The sequence below is a fragment of the Xenopus laevis genome, chromosome 4L, assembly GCF_017654675.1.
Source record: "Xenopus laevis strain J_2021 chromosome 4L, Xenopus_laevis_v10.1, whole genome shotgun sequence".
NCBI classification, from domain to species: Eukaryota; Metazoa; Chordata; class Amphibia; order Anura; family Pipidae; genus Xenopus; species Xenopus laevis.
Genome location: NC_054377.1, coordinates 44,219,789 through 44,236,265, shown reverse-complemented (window position 1 = coordinate 44,236,265; position 16,477 = coordinate 44,219,789).

The window sequence follows — 16,477 nt, the reverse complement described above, 5'->3', positions numbered from 1 at the left end:
GTTAGGCACAAATTACTGGAAATGGAAATATGTATAGGCACATGGAGCTTTTTAAATAAAGTTCAAAAATTCAAATTTTGCATTTTCCCTTTCAGTTGCATTGATAAATGATTCCTGATATGCACTGTAAATATTTGTACCTGCAGAAAAGACCACAGGGATCTGTGTTAGGTGACAGTGCCTGCAATTAACCTGAAGTTATGGGAAATAAACATTTGTTGTGGTTAAAAATCACATGGCAATTTGTACCAGTGTTTAGGACTTTGCCCATCATAGTAAATGAACACTAAGGACTCAGATTAGATGGGGATAATGGTTGCTGATTGTTTTCCGCTGTACTCATTGAGAATTATTGCATTTTTGGCTGTTATGCAGTGACACATTTAATGAACACCCAGTGGGAAATAATTTTTGTTAAACTTTAGGGGTCATTTATTTACCACACCAAAACCTTGCAGGCCTGAAATGTTCCACATCTCAGTTAAAAATTCCTTTAATTAAATGCACCTGTGTCAATTTGCGCTCCTTGTACTTCCCTTGTGCTTGGCACCTCCTGTTCCAAATCAAAGTCTGCTACACTTATTAATGCACCTATTAACAAACCCTGCTGACGCTACTACAATTTCTATACGAAGTAGTATCTCCAGAGTTCCCACAGCAGCCTGGTTCAATAGGTACAAATGCACCATAAGAATCTGAAGCATCACTTTTATGTCAAATGCCAGAAATGACATCCAGTTTGCAGCAAATTGAAATGGCAACTGTGTCAATTTTGATGCCCTTTGGCTTCCACAATGCCCTGTAATTGTGCAATAAAATGCTGCATTATGGATGAAAAAAGCAATTGCACACTGGGGTGCAGTAAGTAAATGACACCTTCTGTGTTTTCTTTCAATATTTCCCCCAATATAAAGTCCTAAGCATAGACTGGCCTTTGTAAAAGTTCCTAAGAAACACATCAATCACACATAGGAGAAACTTGAGAAGCTTAGAAAGAATACCCGCGTGCTACTTGAATTGATTTCATTCATCTAAATTATTCCAGCCCATTAAATGTTTATGTTGTGTTTCTTGCAACAGAAATCTCAATTCTCAGTCACTCCTTTTTAGTGCCGATAGGCCTTTTTTTTATCCACGATAATATGTCTGGCCTGGATTAACCTAAGAATGATTTATTTTTTTAGTAGCCTTTCCATTGATACGCAAGAAAAGTTCTAATTGATTTGCCCATTGCAGCAGCTGATATACTGGATGCTTCAGGTGCTTTGGCTACTGGGGTTAACCTCTTGCAAAATATTGCTGTGGGACTTAGCCTAGAAATATGTAGTGTTCTAAGACAATGTGACCTTTACAGAGCTATTCCCTGTAGTGGTTGCTATAGAGTCACTGTATGCTAAAACTCGGGGAAGACAGTGACATACTGTAATCTGCATCAGACCTTGCGATCAGGTTACTGATGAACAGAGCACAACATATCATTCAGTATCCAACAATAATGCCACATGCCGAATCAAAGGTCAGATACAGTATGAAGCTATTTTTGTAGACAGCTTGTAAGCGTATCAGAACAAGAAGACATAACTGTCTTTACATTCTCCATTTCCACTACCACTTACACACACACACAAAAAAAATATATATATATATATATATATATATATATATATATATATGCCTTTTCCTTGTGCTATTAGTTTTAGGGGCAGATTTATTAAAGTTTGAGTTGTGTTGGGTTACAAAAAAACTCGAGTGATTTGAGTTTTTTTTAAAAAAAAGAAACTAGAATATTACATATTTATTGTACCCGACCCTGGAAATAGCTTGAATCCAAAAACACCCCACCTAAAACCTGTCGAGGTACTGTAGAAGTCAATGGCAGAGCTCCCTTGAACCATTTGAAGAGGTTAACAGCCTGTTTGATGTTCGTGGTTTTTTTCGGAGGCTTTTGGGTGAAAACTAGAATCAAGAACTTGAGTTAATCGTTTTGAGATTAACTTGATTAATTTCGAATTTTAAGGTTACGGGACTCTAACTCGCACATTCAAGTTTTTGCCATTCGAGTTTTTTTCTTAAATAAGGATATTCGAGGTAAAAAAAAAAAGCTCTAACGCTCGAGCTTTGATAAATAACCTCTACAAAGCATATAATGTCTGTTTCTCCCTGCTTACCCAAAATGTCCAGTTTTTTTCTGCCCAGGTGGCTCTGCAGCTTTATACAGCCAGTAGAATTGTGGCATACACTCACTATGTCCCGGTCTGGATAAGTCATCATTATATGAATAATATAAGATATTGTAAATTAATTTCTAAAACTTGTAATTTAAATATCATATGCACTGACCCAAAAGAGCCATGCTAGATATGATAATTAGCAGTATATCACTACCAGAAATAATTTAGAAAATTAAGCTTTTACAGTAATTATAACTGATTAAAATTAAAAGATTTACCTTATACTATGCCCAATGAAGATTTTTAATTTTTACATACCAAAAGCCTACATTTTTTATAGAAACCAGGTAGCCAATAAACAGTTTTATATGACTACATTTTTTTTATTAAACTATGGCTAACACAGTACAACTCATAACTGCTTCCCAAAAATAATATAACACTCTTCTACAGAGCCTGTCTAGCTTCTTTCCTGCTCTTTAAACGCCCATAAATGGTTTTGCATAACGAGGGCTAAAATTATTATCTATTTGTATTTCTGTAATATAACAATTTACCTAAAACTACATAATAACAGGTTTCATCTGGATAAGTAGCAGGGGAATTATAATCAGGCACATAGCAGATATTATTATTGACTGCTGTATATTGTTGTCAGTTAATAAATGTAACAATTCCTTCCAAATAAATGGTAACCACTTCATATTCATCAGCCAAGCCCTGTACTTTACTTTGTGGATTATGTGTATAGCAGTTTTGTAATATAAGGTGTCTGCATCTTGCCCCTCGGTTTACAAATAAACATTTTTATTGATGAGCGGTCCTCAGAGGGTCCTATTCATATATTTATACATGGCTTGCAAACATTTATAATTGACTGGAATTACAATCAGCAATGACTTCAATTAGCAGTTGCTTATTTTTTAACTCATGAAGGGATTCTTGTTTTCCAATTATTACTGCTACTACGGCTATTAATAATGTTCCCCAAGAGCGTTCAGGTCATTTTTCACCAGAGATTGTTAATTGTCCACAGTCAGAAGGAGCCAACTGTGTGGCTGGATTCCTTGCTCTAGTGAACCAAATGCATTAGAGGAGGAGTGGAGTAGCCTGAAGGACAATTAGGGTGACAACAAGGAGCTCATTTGGACCTAAACATAGTTGCAAGCTTGCCTTGAATTTTCATCAAGCAATAGCATTCCTAGACTAGTTATGGGGTTACTGCAACTGCAGTTTTCAGACACATCTTTACTAGGGATGTCGCGGACTGTTCGCCGGCGAACTTGTTCGCGCGAACATCGGCTGTTCGCGTCCGCCGCAAGTTCGCGAACGTCGCGCGACGTTCGCCAATAGGCGTTCGCGTCAAAATCGTTCGACCATTCGACCATTCGATCGCTAAAATCGAAGGATTTTCGTTCGAATCGAACGATCGAAGCCATTGGATTGAATGAAATCATTCGATCGAATGGCTTCAATCATTCGATTCGAACGAAAATCTTTCGATCGAACGATTAAAATCCTTCGATCTTTCGAATCGAACGATTTTTGGATGTTCGAAGTTCGCGAACTGTTCGCATTTTTTGCCGGTGTTCGCGAACGGCGTTCGCGAACACATTATCGGCGGTTCGCTACATCCCTAATCTTTACCCATACTTTTAGTATAAAGTAGTTTATATAGTAGCACTATATCCCTGACACTTCTCCTGTAGGCTCAGGTAGATTTAAACTTTTCATGGTAAAGCAGTCACTTTTGGAAGAATCTATCTTACTGGGCTCAAGACTGACAGAAGATTTTCTTCTTCTTGCATCTACACTTAAATCAAAGAAGGGCCTAACCCATGCAGGTAGGGGGTTTATGTGTATGTGTATGTGTATGTGTATTCCTCCTTCCTGACAATCTTACAGAGTTGTTCTCCAGGTATAAAAGAGGAGGAGGAGGGCCACCTTTGAGGAAGTTTAAATTGGAGTTACTGGCTGTGAGAAGTGGCAAAACAGTACTTAAATATACTAATCAAAACATTTTTTATTTTTCACTTCATTTGCTTGTCTGTCTCTGAGTAACTTTTTAGTTACATTTTCTAACAGTTTCACCTTCTTATAGTGAGAAGCCGCACAGAAACCATGTGCCCCAATATTAACAAGAAATATTTTGTTTTAATTGAGGACTTATGGGTGCAACACAGTGTATTGGGGGCCCAGTCTGGTGAGATTTAAAAGGAATTATAATATGTATGCTTGGACATTTGCATAAATATAGCTAATTGGTTGTCATGATCATGATTTTTTCATTAAACTTTGACCCTGTTCTGATCTAATGGGGTCACTAGCAACAAATGTGCAGCCTCTGCTGTACATATGAAATAATCAGTGTACTGAAAAACCTTTCTTTCTTTATTTTAGAAAAAAAGAAGTGACAATAAATATGAACAATATTTGCCATACATTATAACAGTTTCTTTATTATTCTAGGTATTCTATGACATACAGTCTATAAGAAACACAGTACTGGGAGGGTTAATTTCCCTTCAAATAGAGCTGCAACTCACACCTAGAAGCTTTTGGTTCTACAAAATAGTTTGAACCATGTGACCCATTTAAATTGAGTACGATGTAGTTAAACAGACATGTTTTTAAGAATATTAAGATAGACATTTAGAATAAGTACTTATATAGGATGTACAGCACCTTTAGCAGACGACACCTAAAACTGCAAGGAATGGCTTTCTAGTAACATTTGTGGGTATGTTTTTTTTAAGCTAAAATCAATGGTTATTGATTCTGGAAGTGATCATATTGATTTTAGGGGCAGAATGGGTTGCTCTTACCCCTCCCTTACAATTTTCTATAGGTTGTATGAACAAACACTTTCCTTGTACCATTTTTTGCAAATACAGATATGGGATCTGTTATCCAGAATGCTCAGTACCTGGAGCTTTCTAGATAATGGATCTTTCTGAAATTTTGATCTTCATACCTGAAGTCTACTAGAAAATTGTGTAAACATTAAAAAAACCAAAGAAAATGGTTTTGTTTCCAGTAAGGATTAATTGTATCTAAGTTTGGATCAAGCAAAAGAAGATGTGTCTAATTATTACAGAGAAAAACGAAAATCATTTTTAAAAATTTGGATTATTTGGATTAAATGTTGTTTATGGGAGACAACCTTTCCATAATCAGAACTTTCTGGATAATGGGTTTCCGAATAACGGATACCATACCTGTAGTGCCAAAATGCGTGCACACAAAATTATAAGTGAGTGTGATATTGTGATATAGGCACTGGTATTAAGGGGCATACATTAAAGGGCCTGTGCTCCCTAGCAAAAATTATTGTGGGCCAACTTCTTACCTGTACACACCCAATGGTGATACCCATAATCCCCCTAAAACACCCTTCTGCTGGTCCTTACTTAGCCACTTCTATCCCAGCCCCCCTATAGCTGCTTAGTGATTGCATGGCCTGCATAGACATCTGAAAGCTACTAGGCCATCCATCCTTTAGGAAATCAGTTTTGTATATAGCCTTGTAGCATCAGATTTTACTACAGGTCAACCTTATTTACTGCTTGATAATTTGCAACAACCCCTAAGCTTAGCTTCTCAACAGCTGCTCAGAGCCCACTGAGCATGTGAGTTTTTTTAGTAGATAGGCCAGTAACCGCAAACAACAAGATATCCCTTTAAATGTAAGGCAAAAAAGAGGCCTAGGGTTGCCACCTGTCCAGCTTTGACCTGGACAGCCTGGTTTTCAGAAGGGCTGCATAGGTCAAAACAGCCTGCCCAGTTTTCCAAATTAAAGGAAAACTATACTCCCCAAACAATGTAGGTCTCTATTAAAAGATACTGAGTAAAACAGCTCATGTGTAAAACCCTGCTTCATGTAAATGAACCATTATCATAATAATATACTAATATACTATAGAGCAAAATGAATCAATTCATTGAAATTTCAGCCTCTAAATGAACACAACAGTCTATCATTTTCCATACAATATTTTGTATGGAATAGGTAAAATCCTGAAGGGATTGCACTGGAGTGTAATCCATTATGCCTTCTCTAGGGCAGGGAGGGTGATCAGATCCTACCAAGATAATCCATTCTAAACCTCAGCCACCCTGAACGTTTAAATGGCAGATTTAATAACTGCTAATTTCATAATTCTGACAAGAGGATAATTCTGTGTTCATATCTATAGTTCTCATGTTTTTTTTCTTCAAATTATTAGCTGTAAATTTGTGACGGTATTGGTGAAATAGAGCTTAAGTAGGAAGATCACTAACACGTGACACACTTGCCTTTTCTGTGTCATAACAAAACATGAAATATGAAATATGTTACTAATAGTACAGTTAGTGCCAAAATGGAATTTAAAAGGAATTTAAATGGAATTAGGGCCCTGTCCCAAGCATCTTACAAAAAGGAGAGATAATAGAATAAAAAAGTTGGAGTCTGACAATTAATTGCTAGTGCTGTTTTAGAGGCAGGATCAGAAGACATGGTGACAGATTTTGTGCAACAGATTTCCAGCAATAATAAGCAGCGAGGAGGAAAGGCATTAGGGAATAAAGGAGCCCATATACCAGCTGATATTGCCTTCCCTTTTCAACACTTAGATATATAGATACTATTGGTCATCAGACCAGGTGAAAATTCTGGCAGATTTAAAGACCACATCAGCCTGTATATATGGTTTGTGATTGACTGAATTTCAGAGGACCAATGTGAAATTGTCAGTGATTTTAAAGGGATTATTTAATGGTCAAGGTGGAGTTTTATATACCTCGAATGAACACGAATGCACTCACAACTCGAATGGTTTCTTATTCTTAAAAAACCTGAATGGAACTCAATTCAGCGAGTTGGAGTTGCAAAATTCAAGCTCTCCGAAAAAAACTCGAACATCACGAAGGCTATTAACATCTTCAAATGATTCAAGGGACCTCTGTCATTGGGGTACATTGACTAAAGTGTGAATTTTGTCTTTCACTTTTTTAAGAGAAATGTGGTGAATTTTCTCCTGGCGTAAATTCACCAGTAAATTTAGAGGGGAAAATCCTCTAGAGAATTTTCACCATGGAGAAAAGTACCATGGAAAGGCCAATGTAGATTGCGATTTAAAAGTGGATACTCTATCTTTATAATGGTGAAGTACACTGTGGCGAAAAGGGAACCTTTCATACTTTGATTAATTACCAGACATTTGCTAGGGAAAATGTTCGCTAGGGAATTTGCTGACAAAATGGTGCAAAACTTATAGCACTGAGCTTTTCGGTAGTGAATTGTCCTCTTCGCTTTTAAGTAAATTGGCAAATCTGCTGGGAATTGTCATTTTGGCGAATGTTCGCCAAAAGAACACAAGTCGCCCTTTAGTAAATGTGCCCCATTGACTCCTACATGACCTCAACAGGTTTTAGATGGTGTATTTTTGGATTCAAGCTATTTCCAGGGTCGTGGTATAATAAATCTTGTAAAATTTTAGTTTTTTTTAACCCGAAAATGTGAGTTTTGACCAAAAAAAATCACCTTGAAAACTTGAACTTTCGTGGAAAACACAACTAAACACAATAACCCCCTAAATCAGGAGTGCCTATCCTTTACTAATGCGTGGTCTACTACAAGTGATGTTGTTTCATTAGGATCTACATCCATAAAAGTATTGTTAGCATTCTGTTCAATGGAAAATATTATTTAAATATTGATTGATGAGGAAATGTATCTTTCTATATTTAACAAACAACTATTTCTTGTGTAACCTTAACATAATAAATATATGAATGAAAATTATGAAACAGGAGGGTGATTTAAATAAGCCGTTTTTTGACATTACCTTGAGTTCTAGTGATCACCAGCTAAAGGTCTACTGGTAGATCCCGATCTACCTTTTGGGCACCCCTGCCCTAAGTGTTATAAAGTTAAATCTTAACCATGAAAAGTTGGACATAAATGTTATATATCATGTTTTATTGTTCTATACCAACCCAAGGCAAGGCAGCTAGCAATAAAGATCTGTGACTCCAAAGATGCCTATATAGCTCTATATCTTCTATTCACTGTACGTTCTCTGTCCTGCCATCAGTTATTGAGCTTATGGACCAAAGCACAAGATACTGAATATACATATTATATATGAATATATACAGTATAATATAAGGCTGAGGCTGCTTTGTAAATAACTATTGAGACATGGCAGTTCAGAAACCAGCACAATTTGCATCAGAATTTAATAATCAGCCCTGTAGCATCAGCTTATATGACCTTTAGGCTGGTTCAATAAATTCAATATACAGACACCATTGTCCAGAAAGCTCTGAATTATGGGAAGGCCATCTCCCATTGACTTCATTTTATCCAAATAATCCAGTTTTTTTAAAAATTCTCGTTCCCTCTGTAATAATAAAACAGTACCTTATACTTGTTCCAAATTAAGATGTAATTAATCCTTACTGGAGGCAAAATCAGCCTCTTGGGTGTAACGACCAGCTAGGATTCAAACTCTGGTGCTTATTTTTCTGGGACTGCGTACTTACTACAGAATCTGAGCCACTGGAGACATTTATGGCTGGTCTTGACCAGTTCTTCTTACACACTTGTATTTATTCTGTCTGCTCTTTAGCAGCCCAGTTTGTTATGGAAAGTACACCATCCACTTAGATTGTGCTTGAAATATTAATTTTAGAAGGTGAGAGCAGTCTATCTGTGTGCATGTTGGTAAGTTTTTTATACTGTGTTAACACATTTATTATATTATGCTAACAAATACCATTCAGAAATGTTCAACTAAGTCAGTGCCTGACTGTGCCCCATATTAAGAAATATTCCTTTGGGTTTGTGGCATCCTGCAAACTTGGTAAACAGTTTACAGATTGTAAACTCAGATGTCCTCATTCCAAATTTGATTTAAAATTCCTAGCAGTTTTATATTTATTCTCTGTTTAATGGCTATACTCCTGTTTGTGTTTACATCTTGTAAAGCATTGTGTACATTTGTAGTGCTATAGATAAAGACAATACTTGAATATGATAAGGCTGACAAGAAGAAATGGATTGTGCCAAATGAAGTAGATGTGATCCAGCAACCTCAGAAGTGGATAAACTCTTAGGACAAACTCAAGACAATGGAACAAATAATGTCACACTTAAAGATATCAGCTTTTTTTTAGAAAGGTTCCCTAGAAACATTTGTTCCAATAGAAAGTTCAAGTACAAAAAAGTCTTACAGTAGATTAAAATCAGGGGTCTGTCATTTCTGGGGAATGCTACAGTTATAGCAGATGAAATATCTGAGGGTGGTCATCCATGCTTTTGTGGGACAGGCAAACTGACCTTGTCCATTTTATGCAGTGATTATAATTCCACATATGAGGGTTAATGTCCTTATTATGCAATTTTTGTAGTGATTTTACTGGCACATGCTCAATGCATTTTGCCGAGTCATGAAACTCAATTTTCATCTTAAACACCATATGTTGTTTAGATGACCCTGCTTATCCCTGTATATAGCTCAGTATGCCCTTTTGCCCATTTATTTTATAAAGCACTGTATGTCTACCTGCTAGACATGAATACTGTCCTAGTGGAAATTAGCCTTAAAAATGAAAATATTGGAGACTGGTGCAGGGAACCAGTAAGGGCCGCTGGTTGCTGAAGTCAGACAGAAATGAGTCACTATGAAAACATTTACAATTAAGAAAAACTCAAAACGTAAGATGAAAAATATCCTGTCACATTCACATGTATATTGGCAGATTTAACAAGAAAGAACTGTGAACCCCCCTTTGTTAAAATGAAAATAGAAAATTTCTGCTAGACTTTCCTTCAAAGCAAAATTGATCCGCATAAATGTGATGCTGGGGAAGCTACTGTAATAGGTCTCAGTGACCCTCATTTTAATCCTTGTTCTTGTGAAGGTTATAGGTCAGACTGCAATGCATGCCTCAGAGGAGACTGCAACTAAGCATTAATGTATAAATGGTATGTTTCAAAATGCTATGTTTCATTTTTACTTTTCATTTTTAATTGCAAATTAAAGTTTGTATCAAACAAGAAACAAGAAAATAAATACTAAAATGAAAATACAATTGTCATATTAAAGTATGAAAAAAAATCACTTCTTATAGATTGAGTTGTGTAGTATATTTTATTTTCTCTTACAAAGTACACACAGTAAAAGTGTTAAAGGAGACCCATCACCCAAAAAAAGTATTCAAAATCCTATTTTATCACATTAGTCAAGCAAAATGAACTAATTATATTATATAAATGATTTGAATCTTATTTCCTTCAGTCTGGGAATTTAAAATGATAGCAAGCAGGCAGCAGCCATTTTGTGGACACTGTTATTAAGGCAAGTCTTGCATCATCTTAGAATCTTGTTTGTGCACCAGAATGGGGGACCCGATGTCCATCCCCATGCACTGGCTACACAATTAAATGGTAAAGACAATGGGGGAATGTGTGGAGAGCAGTGACATCTAGGAAGTGCTGAATGGAAAGTGAAAGTAATTGTCTGCCCCCCTCTCTATGCTTCAGGCATAGAGGAGGGGCAGACAATATTTGATTGACAGCTGAGATTTTTAAATGAGCTTACAACAGCTATGAATGCTTTAATAAAAAATAGAAATTGGGTTTCATGTTAAATTTGAAAAGGACTTTTATTATACAGATTTTTGTGTCTGGGTGACCGGTCTACTTTAAGGCATAAGAATGGGAATTTACAAATGCAGTGCAGTGTGAAATTTGTGGATGCAAAGTGGTGTTTTCTTTTGGCCAGCATTCTAGTATCATTGCATCTGCACCCTAATTTGTGCCTGCTGCAGATGTGCCCAATATGTCGGAATGGCTGCATTTGCATGATTTTGCAAACTGGACACAAATGGCTTCATTGTGTGTAAATGTGAGGATTGTGTCATTTCAGGGTGTACAACATTAAAACTGTGTTAGTTTGTGAATTGTTTGCCAGAAGTCTTATTGATGTCTAGGGTGGCCATAATTTAAGGGTACCCTAGTGCATTAATAGTCGCACGTAAGCACTACTCATAAGATAAGACTAGGCTGGATCATTGGCCACTATATGGAAGTATAATTGAGTGTGTTTGACATATCTTTAAAGATACAGTAATCATCAATGCAAATATATGAGCCGTTGGCTAAGTTTTGAGAAGTCGAAGGTTGTTTTGTAAAATCGTACGATCGTACGATTAAATTGTACGAATCGTACGATTCGAAGGATTTTAATTTTAAGGAAAAAACCTTCGACTTTGACTATCGTACTACACGTATTCGATGGTCGAATTTCGACATTTTTTCACTTCAAAATTCGACCCTTGATAAATCTGCCCCCCAGTAGCGTGTGCCGCAACCTGTGTGCAATGGCGCTTTTCTTAGTCATGAAGGGTGCTAATTGTGTTTTTTCTTGCATGCTGGTGTGCTGTTTGCATTAAATCATATAAGTGAGAGCTGCAATGCAATGCCATCCTTTATGTAAGTTAATGAATGCAAGTTAAAGGCATTTTAAAGGAAAATTTTACCTTTAAAACGAGTTTCATATTGGGTGTACGTGTGGGGTTAATTGTATGCGTCTAATAGTGTCTGGCTTGCACTGTGTATGTGGGGTAGTATATGTATACAATTGTCTTGCTGAAAGCCCTCTGATGTGTTGAACCAAAGAACAATATATCAATCAGCTTCATTTATAAAAGACAATTTTAACATATTTTTCCTGAATAAGAAAACTCATTTACTGTGCTCTTGTTGCTCTGAATGAAATAGCAAATCCATTACTGTTAAATTGTGTGGGATTGCTATTGTTTGTGAGCTGTTGTTGTGTTTGATCCAATTTACATTCCCTGTGATTAAAATAAAAATCAAACTTAAAATATGATGCAGAAAGAAAGTCAATAGCAGCATTAGCAAAGGGCTAAAACGAGCAAATTTGCCATCCAGTTGCTTTCAAATCGGTATTGTTATGCCTTTAATGTCCCCCCATGTGGTTTAGCCTTTAGATTATCCTAGAGCTGTGTGTGACAGAGTGTATTCATTGGCCTGGTCTTTATAGTTATTGTAAGCATACTGTACACTGTAAGGATGGAGAGTTTAAAATGGAGAACGGCAGTGATAATGGAGCAAAATAAGGTACAAAAACTATGAACATCTAGTTCAACAATACAGATCCCATTTATATTGATTTAGAAGAAGGAAACAAAAATCCCCACTAAAGCATGAGTCAACTAAGCCACAAGGTGGAAAAAAAACATCCTGATTCAAACAAGGCAATCAGATTTTTCTCTGGATCAATAACCTCGAGCAGCTTCACTAGCTAAAACCCATCTAATAAATGTGTAAATGTATCCGCAGGAAGAACCAGTGCTACTACCATAGGCAAGAAATTCTGCACTGTTTATGAGCTTATTACAAAGAAACACTTTCTCTACTCGTGCTTAAATCTCTTTTCATTGGCTGTAAGGAATGGCCTCAGGTTCCCACGAGAATTGCATGTATTTGCAGAGATTAATCATATCCCCTCAAAGGAGTCTTTCTGATGAATACCAACCTGGAAATTCTTTCACCATAGCCTTCAGCTCTTAATTAATCTTCTCTGAATTCTGTCAAGTTCCGTCAGACCCATTTGTATGCAGTTTCCCAAACCGGAGCCCAATACCCCGTGTAGATTTTAACAAGGTAATTGTATTGTCATGCTTTGACCTCTATAGCCCTTTTATGCATATAGCGATTTTTAACTGATGTTCCAACTTCTAATTTAAACCAAAAGTATAGTGGCTTTTGGGGTATCTTCTTATTAATGTTGTAAGCTGTTGCTGGGAAATCCTATCTGTTCAGTGTCCATGGTTCAGTAAGCACCTTGCTGCAATGAATTACCAAGAAACATTACAGCTCTGATGCTTAGTCAATTGTATACCACTAATACCTATAATATCAGATGCCTTTAATGCAGAGTAGTCAAATTTGATTCAGTTTGGCCACAAACATGCCACTGATCTAGACAACTTTTTGCATGAAATTCTGGTCCCATTTAGTTTCTAGGTTAATAGATGACACCATACATGCACTGGATCAGGTAATTGGTCAGCCTACGTATGTGTCCATAGTTACATACATATACATAATCGTTCACGACTCAGCAAAGATAGCACATTTACTCGTATTTTCTCACTTGCTAAAAAGTCATCCAAACCTTTCTTGAAACTATCTAATGTATCTGCCAAAACAAGCACTAGACTTCTACAACCTTAAAGCTCTCAAGGAACCTCCTTTCTTATAATCTCAGTGGATGACCTTGTGCCTGTTGGAAGGATCTGCTGGTGAACTTGGAATCAAAAGTAGACTGCATGGTCCCCTTCTACATTTATACATAGTTATCAAATCCCCCCCTTAGTGAATCTGTACAACTGGGCCAGTTTATGAATGCTACCATACTATTTTATTTACATGTTTTTCAGTTATTGGGGGGGGGCTGTATGCTCATTCCATTTATTTTAAAGGGCTGTATATAATTCTGCATTATTATGATTATTATTATTAATAATAATAATGATAATACAACTAAATCTGACTTTTGTTCAGCCACTTGCATTCAAACAAGAGGATATTGGTTCCTTAATAAAGTTATTTCATGTCTTTTTGAAACCTTTATATCACTGGATAACCTCTGGTGAGAACTGCAGAAAATATGTTATTCAATACATCAGCTTTTCCCATGTCTGATGAATTATTTTATGTATCTTATCATCCAAGTTTGAATTTATTATTGTTTACATAATGTGATTCCTGTTACTTTTGTTAGAAATTTGCTTTAGTAGTTGTCATTTTACAGTCACTTCCTGGGGAAATTCAGATAATTTTAGCACAGTTTTGGACTGTGGTTGAGGAATATTTTACTAAACTTAATTGTATTCACTCTACTATAGCTAACTTCACCTTCACTAAAATCCTCCATTCTTTTGGTCAGCTTCAGCCCTGCATATGCCACCTGGTCAGTGAGGTATAGACCATGCTTATTAATGAGTCTGTAGCAAACACATGCGTCTCCTCACTATTACCCAAATTCTTTTACCTGTAAAACATCCACTCCCTGAACAAGAAACTCCAGTAAAATCACACAAAGGATCTTTAATATGTGCATTTTCTTTATAACCGTGCACCTGAGGAACATATTGCTCATAGAAAACGGGTGTTGCCCTCTAGATGGATAATTTTCCCCTTTAGTTTCCCTCTAGATAGATAATTCTCCCCTTTCTTAATTTTTTGCCCCCTGGCTAAAAAAAACCCTAAACAATAAGTATTACTATGACTAATATGATTATAAAGAAGAAGGAACTGAGACTGTAAGCTGAAACTCCAAGATTGAGAAACAAACTCTTTTACTTTTTAACTCATTTTACTCTTTTACTTTCTAAAAATACTTCCCCCTTATCAGGGAGCATAAAAGGACATTCACAAACACCTATCTACAGATTTAGGGGCAGGTTTATTAAAGGTCAAAGTGAAAATTCAAATTAGAATTCAAATTTTTTTTTGGTCAAAACAATCAAATTCAAATTGTGAATTATCAAAACTTGATTCAAGTTTTAATTCGAATTTCAAGATTTATCATACTCTGGCCTTTTAAGAACTTGAATTCGACTATTCGCCACCTAAAACCTGTCGAATTACTGTATAAGTCAATGGGAGAGGTCCAGGGATCAATTTGGTTTGCAGCCTTCCTGACATTCAAGTTTTTTTAAATTTGAAACAAATTTTTAATTCGATTCAAGTTTTTGAGTCGATTCAATTCGTCCAACTTTAAAAAATTTCATGTTAATAATAAATTTCAATTGGTCACATTTTGAATTTTTTTATTAAAAAAAAACTCCCATGAATTCGAAATTCGATCCTTGATAAATGTGCCTCCCCCTGTATGAACACTGGAGTTTATTGTAACCTGGTAATCCGCCTGTAACATTGGAGCAAGGATTTTTAGATTTTGTGGGTTCAATCTGTCATTTATGATCCAATATTTACTAAACGGGTTGTTCACCTTTGAATTAACTTTTAGTATGAGTAGAGAATGAAATACTAAGACCATTTGCAATTGTTTCCCATTTTTAATTATTTGTGGTTTTTGAGGTATTTAGCTTTTTATTCAGCAGCTCTCCAGTTTGCAGTGTCAGCAATCTGTTTGCTAGGGTCCAAATTACCCTAGCAATCATACATTGATTTGAATAAGAGACTGGATAATGAATAGGAGAGGGCCTGAATAGAAATATGAGTAATAAAAAGTAGCAATAACAATAGATGTGTAGCCTTACAGAGCATCTGTTTTCTAGTCAAATAATTCAAAAACTATTTAAAAAAAAATAAGACCAGTTGAAAAGTTATGAAAACTTAACTAAAAGGTGAACCAGACTAAGTTCCACTTAGCTCATAAAGAGTTTAGAAAGGAAGCTATTATTAATATTACGGTATACACTAGTTTGAGACCCGAAAAGCATGGCCAACTGGTGTTTTGGGACCATTTAATGTGTGTATATATATATTTTAATCAGTGCACACCACAGAATAATAAACGATCAGGAAGACAGTCGGTATGTTTGCAGAAAACAGTTTATGCAGCTGATATTAACATGATAGATAAAGAGAAAAACAGCTTCCCTTGATATACATACCAACAGGATCCCCTTAATGCCAAAAATCAAAACCAGCAAAAGCAGACATATGGGAATAAAGAAACCCCAATGTTTTAGAACACAATCATTTATCAAGGGGATGCTGAATTTCCTTGAAGAAGGTTAAAGTGGATGCATTTCAATTAAGTTATTGCAATCAAGAATATTTAACATTTAGGGGTCAAACAGAAGGGTCGTACTTGATGGATAGCTGTTCTTTATTCAACCCCAATTAACTTGCTCTAAGAAAGACTTCTGAATTCAGATGATGTTCAGATGACAAGTCTTTACTGTGCTTTGGCTACTTTTACAATACTTGTAAGTGTGTGATGCATTGATTTTGTTTCCTGTAGTTTCACCTTATGACAATTAGCTGCCTGATATTGTTTTCCAACTTTGGACTAAAACCTCAGCTCTTGAATACCCTTAAGAATAGTTGCTGGATATTTTTATTATTCAGCCACTCTGAAGAATCAAATTAGGAAATCTTACAGACGGCTTATGCTGAGCCTGAAAGTCCCAACACACTTAAATATGAAGGCACACAATTCAGTCCTGTTCCACAGATGCTGCAGAAGCATCTCCTCATCTTAATTATGGAAACTGTACATTTCTTTTGGTTTATTATAGGGATGCACCAAATC